We start from the raw sequence: 7,994 nt of genomic DNA, 5'->3' as shown, positions 1-7,994 counted from the left end.
CGTGTGAAAAGAGGGGTCCCGTTTTCTCATCCCCCACCCTAAGCTCAGGGTGGAGGATACCTCTATTGCACTGTGCATTTCTCACTAGGGTGGCCCCTTAAGGACTCCCTGCCTGGTATCGCTCCCTCATGAATGCACAGGGTAGCATACCTGTATACTCTTTTTGTTAAGAGGGTTGTGATTGGGTGAGGGGTGAACGTACCCAGAAATAGCCCTTTTGCCATGCAGGCTTTTCCACTGCCTCATTTATCCTTACTGACACACGGGGATAGGCACCCCTGGCACTGCTCCTCCAAACCTGTGCCTTCTCCACATGCAAAGACAAGCACCCCAGAACAATTCTCCCCAAGCCTGCACCTTTCCACATACAGTGATACTCATTATTGTCACAAATCCATCCCCATAAACAGGGACAGACGTTCTCTCAATGCCCTTTTAACATATAGCCCTCGCATATAGGGAGGACAAACACTTGCAACATAAAAGATCTCCCTACCAAACTCACTGTTATAAATGACTGAGTCCCAAATAGGATTACAATCAGAGTTTACAATTTATTAAACGAATAGAGGCAAGCAAACAGCGCTGGGTGCGCCGGGAGTCTCTGCTCCACCAGGACGCACACCCGTTACGTAAGGCATCTAATTTTTTATACTCCTAGGCTAATACATATTTATTACTACTTCTAAAAGAGGCAAGGTTATTATAATTGGTTTCCCGAATCCGACGTCCTTCCAGGTGCACCTGCTTATCAGTCTCTGTTACTTTCTCGGGGGCCGCTCGGACAGGGAGACAGGGAGGCTCATATTCTTCCTCCTTATCTAGTGGTCTCTTGGCCGGCTGTCAGAAGTTACTGCACATTCGTGCAAAGTCAGCAGTTTTTCTCTGAAGAAATCCCTTTGTTCTTTTCTCGCCTAAACCCAGGCCTCAATGTTAACCCTTCAAAACCCCTTAGTGGCACGAATTGCTGGACCATTTCTTACAATTCCTCCCTTTTTTTTTTTTTTTAATCATCAATTCGTGTCTCTCCTTCAACCTTTGTCAGTAACAATTGGATTTCATCAGTCAGTTCTCGGGGTGTCCACTTCTTAAGCATCATTATCGACACGTCACCTTTTCTCTCCACTGAAGTCATCACAAATTGGGTGCTATTTATTACTCGCCGTATCAACAACGTAAAGCAAGGTATCATACAAGGTATAAACAATAATGTCACTATACCACATAAAAATAAAAACAGCATCCTTTTAACCCATGGTTCACCAGGCAACCATGAAAAGAAATCCCAATCCATACCCTTCCAAGTTTGTACTGGGACGTGGGCTAGCTTTCTAATTTCCTTTGTTATCTGCTTGACCACTTTTCCATTATCATCAATCTGTAGACAACAATTAGAATCGTTCAGTTTTCCACATACTCCCCCTTCTTCTGCTAGTAAATAGTCTAAGACCATTCTATGTTGGAATATAGCATTTCTCATTTGAGTGGATTGGTCAGCCAAAAGATCCAAGGCTGTCGCTGTTTGATTTGTTACAATTTCGAGGATAGCTTGCAACCTAATTATTCGGTTCAAATTATAAATAGGTTCTCGGGCTCCTGATATCAACTCATTCGGGTTCCAGGTAGCTGGCCCATAATGCTGTATGATTCTTTCAGGAGGCCATTCATCCTTTCCCCATTCTTGGGCACTACCCCCGGTTAAGGAAGTATCTATAGATCGTTTCACTCTGTTCAGGTCATCATATAATCTTATTCCTAAATGATCTCCTTGTGTTTGTGACAATAAAAAGAACAAGGGTCTTATGTACCCCACATAGCATATTCCCGACCAATTTTCAGGTAGCCTCTTGTAAGCATGTTTGCCACACACCCAATAATGTCCCTTTAGGGCCCATGTCCCATTTGGAAAAGGACCATTCCATCCCTTTTTAGCCCTTGGGGCGTGATAATACAGAGTGTCCTTGTTACCGAGTGGTCCTGTTACAATGTCTGCCCCGTTCGTACTCGTATATGCGCACTTCCAAGCTCCCGCATCGGGTTTCCACTTACAGTCACAATTCAGTTCTCCTTGGTGGCCAGTTATATTATAAGCTGACCAGAAATGCTTAAAGAACACTCGCCTCCCATTCTCATTCTGCCATCTCCAGCGATAGACCCGCACCACATGCTGTTCCTTAGTTGTGTTATCATGTTGACAGTCTAAGATTCGACTATCGAATTGTCCCCCCGCTTGGGCTCTTGCCACAGTTTTACATCCGGATCCAAAAAATTCTCTGTATGAGCATTTCAGCCAAGTCCCATTTCTCAGCTGAACATGTGTGGTGTTCCATTTCCCACTACGTGCTGTACAGTTTATAGGACTACATCCAGGATCGGTACAATCATATCCAGGAGACAGAGTCCAATTGCAAATGCTTTTTCCCACCGCCACTGTTCCTGTTCTGTTCAAGCAGTATACACCCCGAGCTGACGAGTGTAACTGCCATGGGCCTCCTTCCTCTTTCCAAAATTGCGTCCCATTATGAACTTCGCTCAGATTACTGACCCACCACTTGGGTTCAACTGGGCCTGCTACCCAGGGCCAACTTTCAGTTCCCCCCGGTCCTCCACAAATCCAGCAGTTACTAAGGTTAAAGGCCCTAGCCACTTCCTCCCCCAAAGTGAAAAAGTTATTCCTCCATTCTTGCCCATGGCCCAATTGCCCCTGTAAAAACAATACCAGAAAGTATAGCATTTCTTATCCTTTTTCGTCGTCCTTTTTCTTGAGAGTGTGGGAAACGCCTTCAATCATGAGGTTGGGCCCGCTTTCAGAGCTTGTGTTACCATTCAGCCCTTCGGGGTGATCCAGCTCCTGGAAAAACTAATCACAATTTCATTATGGGTTTAAGAGATTCTCATGTTACTTTTCTCAGGACAACCTGATCTTAGCGCGGGAGAAGTCCGGTCGAGGCCCTCTCACTCGGCAGTCAATACCCATAGGGGTTGCCTCCCTCGGTAGACCATACACACCGCAGTGGAGGGTCCTACCCCGGTCTTGCCTTCTCCCTTTCCTCCCTTCAGACTTGTCCTCTTTATCCAGTGCCCTTAATTCATGCAGAACCTCATTGCTGGGATATCAGTTCCTCTTTAGTCTCAGTTTCAGTTCCCCAGGAGTGGACTCAACCCTCCAGGCTTCGGTAGTTATTGGTCCTTTTATTCTGGATGCGTGGGTCCAACCCCTTTCTGCTGTTCTCACAGCTGTTTCAGTAGTAAGTAAAACAAGGTACAGTCCCTCCCATCGGGGGTTCAATGATTCTTCTCTCCAGGTTTTTATTAAGACCTTGTCTCCTGGTTGTATTTTATGAATAGCAAATCCTAAAGGTGGTGTCTGAGTCATCATCCCAATTTCTCTTATCTCCTGTAATCTCCTTCCAATGGTAATTATGTATTTCTGGATACTATGATCCTCAACTACATTGTTCCCTAGGGGCATCCCTTGAGAATAAGGCATACCATATAACATTTCATATGATGATAATCCAGTCTCACTGTGTGGTTTAGTTCTTATGTTTAAAAGTGCCAATGGTAAGCATTTCGTCCAGGGCAGCTGTGTCTCGATCATTAACTTAGCCAATTGTTGTTTTATTGTTTGATTCATCCTTTCTACTTTCCCTGAGCTTTGTGGGTGCCACGGAGTGTGGTATTCCCACTGAATACCTTTCAAGGGGTACATCCTTCAAATCTTTGTGGCTGGCGTATGTTCGATTATTTGCACACAACTGTGTTCCAACGGTCCTTCTTCTGGAACAGTTCCTAGAAATACTGCTGGATATAACAGGTTAGTCGTTTTCAAGGTTATGTCATCTTGTTCAGTTAGGATTGCCTGATATTTCACCATCCAGCTGGGTGATAACCAGTGCCCCCCCCCCCCCTTTGTTCCAAAACGGTTGTTACCATATGTGGTCCAAAAACTTCAATACGTTTTCCCATTTGAAGGCAAATAATTTTCTACTATCTTTATCAAGAGGTATGCAAAAGAAGGCATCCTTTAAATCTATCACGGTAAACCATTTATATTTCCCTTTCACAGATGTTAACAATGTGTAAGGATTAGCTACTACCGGGTGAATATCCTTTGTTATTTCATTTATTGCTCTAAGATCTTGTACAAATCTATACTCGCCATTCGGCTTCTTTACTGGAAAAATTGGAGTATTGTATTCCGATTTACATTCTTCCAGAATCTGATATTTGAGAAATTTGTCAATAATTTTCACCATTCCCGTGCCTAGCTTCTATCTTAAGTGGATATTGTTTGATTCAAACAGGTTTGGCTCCTTCCTTTAATTCCACCTTTACCAGTTGTGCCAGTTTCGACTTCCCTGGTACATCTGTTTCCCGTACTGTTGCTATAACTGCATTTTCTACTTCTCTTGGAATATTAACAAAGGGTTTATCTTTGATCATTAGGATTTGGCCTACTTTGGACTCAGGTACCTTCATTATTAATTCTCCATCCTCAAAGGTTATTGTTGCATCTAATTTGGCTAATAGATCCCGTCCCAAGAGTGGCATCGGGCATTCTGGTACATACTAAAATTTATGGGTTAGTTCCTCACCCCCAAAACGCAAATCAAGGGGTTGTAAGAATGACCATTCCTCCTCTTTCCCTGTGGCTCCAATTATTGTAGTTGTCTTAGTTCCTAATCGTCCTTTTAAACTATTTAACACTGAATATGTTGCTCCTATTACATTTACAGCCTAATTAACACAGAGAAAGAAGCTCCCATAACCAACAAAAAATTCAAGCCTCTGTCTTCGTTTCCTAGCTTTATTTCAACTAGTGGACCTGCTAGGGTAGATGCCCCAGGTCCCCATCATTCCTGACTGTTGTTTGTCCTGCAGCCTAAGACAATTTCTTTCTGATATCAGGGGCTGATTGCCCTGGAAAGAGGTTAGCCAGTTGCCTCTCTCTCTCTTTTTTTTTTTTTTTTTTTTTTTTTTTAAGCCAGGTCCATTTTTTTTTTTTCATTGCATTTCAAAGTTGGTCCAGAAATTCAAAAATTCCATAAATTCCATAGGGGTTTCTTTTGGACCTTGTTGGAACAGATTCTCAATTCCCAATAGCCAATTTAACCAGATTTTAGTATTTACATAATTTCCGGGGTGATTAGGGTCTCAGTGAGGGGGTCGGTCAGGGGAATGCAATCGTTGAAAGTTCCCTGAGCGGTCCCATTGGCAATCTGAGCTCACACAGGAACTCAGGTTGTTTCAAGAGTTAGCTGCTTTTCTGTTTCCACGACAACTCTCTCGGACCCATCACGGTCCCCCTGCCCCAGAGGGTTCACACCCGCTATTTAGAGATCTCAGCCTCGGGTTGAGACGGAACTATTAACATTCCTACATCCTCTTTCCCTGCTCATTCAACTTCAAACAGCTCTGTTAAATACTACATGCCACACAACCTTTAACACCTCCAATAATCCTTTTAACACTTCCTTTATCTTTCTCCAGCCTGTACTTTTCTAATGCCAACACCAAAGGCTCAGTCAGGGGCCAACTTAATTCCAAACCTTTTCCCTCCAACATGCTGAAACAACATATCACTATACAACATTTCATCCTATTTTCCTTCTCTCCTCAAAAACATTAATTGCAAGACACTGTTATAGTCGATTGATCCATAAAGTGGCCATTTAGTTTATATAGTGGCCACCATTGATTGCAATACTTAGTGAAAGTCCTCTTGCTTTCTGTGCCCCCATTTCTAACAATATCCTTCCAATGTGCCAATATGCACCCAAGGAGGCTTTTTTTTTTTTTTTTTTAGGACGTCTTTTTTTTGGATTTTCCCCTTTTCCTTGATTTCCCATTCCCTTTTATTTATTTATATTAGTTACTGTCCCTTGTTTCAATTTCCACGCAAACCTTTTTATTGCAGGTTTTTACTATCTTTTCCTAATCTTCTTCCCAAATGTCCCAATTCTCTGGGATTAAACTCTTCTTTCCACATACAAACTTTACTATTTCAGATTATTAATGAGCCCCATTCCAATCATAAATCCGCAGGACTTTGGAAAAACACCTGAAGCACTCAGCCTTCTGTCTTCTAGACAAACAATAACACCTTTTCCACAAAATTTACATTTCAATAAGACCGAATTTCAAGCCAAATGCTAATTTTTCTCATGCACTTTGTTAGTAAGCCTACACAAAACAAGGAATCACTCCTGTGTATCCGTCAAGATGGGGGTTTAAAAAGGTATTGAGGCCTAAATAAATTCGCTCTCCCCCTTCTTACCAAATTCCCAGGGCTCAGGCCCGAACCACCAAAGAAGTGACTCTCCGTTCTACCACTTTGATAATCAGTCAGCCCCGCTCCCCCGATACTTGGGAAACTGACCGAACACCACCGCGAATATACCCAAACTTCTAAACTGTTACTTAGATAATGCTCCCACCTTCCTCCTTGACACAGTCAAAACATTTAAGAACAAAACAGGATTACAAGATGCACCACCGGGGGTGGATTGTTAGGATATAGAGGTGGTAGGTTATCCAATGACTCCCATTCATCATCTTTTTCTTTTTCCTTTTTTTTTTTTTTTTTTATTTTTTTGTTCTCTTCTTCGTCAAACTTCTCGTCTGCTTTTAGTGTAAATATTGAGGCTGGAAAAGGACGTGAGATCCTGATCCATAATCCTGCATAATCACTTTCCTCCTGGCTAAAAGGTTCCTTTGAGTTAACATGTAGATTTAAAGCCTGGCAAACCCAGTCTTCAAAAGATCCGAAAATAGGCCAAAAGACATGTGGTCTTAAAGGCTCCTTTGGCCATTCTATCATACAATACTGAATCATTTTTACTTTGCTTTTTCCTTTTCTGGGGCCCCTATCGTTCCAATTTCTAATCATTATCCCTAATGGACTTTCTGGTGGTATGTCTGGTAATTTGCTCCCTTTTCTCTGGTCCCGGGTCTTCGATTTAATCTGACCCATCTAGGAATTTTACTGTGGCAATTCCTACAGCCCTTGGTTGCCTTAGTGAGAGTGTCTTGCAGGGGGTTTAGGACCTATCACCCACCCACGAATCCTATAGGAATCGCTTCGGTCCTTCACCGGCCAAGTCCCTCGCGGGAGATTGGAACCGCGGTTAGAAGACCTCCACAATCGCTTCGGAACTACGTTCCGTCTCAATCACACTCTCACACACACAGGCAACCGAATCCCACCCAACCGAACGGTATACACATTAAATACTTACGACTCCGTCGTCTTCGTTCGGATCTTCGCATGCAGAATTACGGGCAAAATATAGTGCTGCAGCCGGCAAAAGGGAGCTCATAAAAAAATCTAAATCTTTGCTTGCCCTTATTCAGGTTCAAGATGGCATTCGCCCCGACCTGACTCGAACAGGAGCCACCAAATGGTGGGGGCGCCCCTCCTAGATCAAGTCAGAATTCAGGAATCAAGACCATCCCGGACGAGCCCCCAATTGATATAAATGACTGAGTCCCAAATAGGATTACAATCAGAGTTTACAATTTATTAAACGAATAGAGGCAAGCAAACAGCGCTGGGTGCGCCGGGAGTCTCTGCTCCACCAGGACGCACACCCGTTACGTAAGGCATCTAATTTTTTATACTCCTAGGCTAATACATATTTATTACTACTTCTAAAAGAGGCAAGGTTATTATAATTGGTTTCCCGAATCCGACGTCCTTCCAGGTGCACCTGCTTATCAGTCTCTGTTACTTTCTCGGGGGCCGCTCGGACAGGGAGACAGGGAGGCTCATATTCTTCCTCCTTATCTAGTGGTCTCTTGGCCGGCTGTCAGAAGTTACTGCACATTCGTGCAAAGTCAGCAGTTTTTCTCCGAAGAAATCCCTTTGTTCTTTTCTCGCCTAAACCCAGGCCTCAATGTTAACCCTTCAAAACCCCTTAGTGGCACGAATTGCTGGACCATTTCTTACACTCACCAACACCCTTATTTACACAGGAATAAACCCTGCACAA

The 7,994-nt window shown here is 43.2% G+C and overlaps 1 long non-coding RNA gene across 1 annotated transcript; it reads right to left on the bottom strand.

Annotated features, from left to right (window-relative positions):
* Window positions 1–955: 955 nt before the first annotated feature.
* LOC136788854 (uncharacterized) lies at window positions 956–7,994 on the bottom strand. The gene is made up of 2 exons (XR_010827407.1): window positions 7,242–7,994; window positions 956–2,860 (listed from the first exon to the last, which is right to left on the bottom strand). It is a non-coding gene; the product is annotated as an uncharacterized lncRNA (long non-coding RNA).

The sequence above is a fragment of the Anser cygnoides genome, chromosome W (genome assembly GCF_040182565.1).
Source record: "Anser cygnoides isolate HZ-2024a breed goose chromosome W, Taihu_goose_T2T_genome, whole genome shotgun sequence".
Taxonomy (NCBI): domain Eukaryota; kingdom Metazoa; phylum Chordata; class Aves; order Anseriformes; family Anatidae; genus Anser; species Anser cygnoides.
The sequence above is the reverse complement of the archived record's forward strand: the minus strand, read 5'-3'. Positions and strand labels throughout refer to the sequence as shown.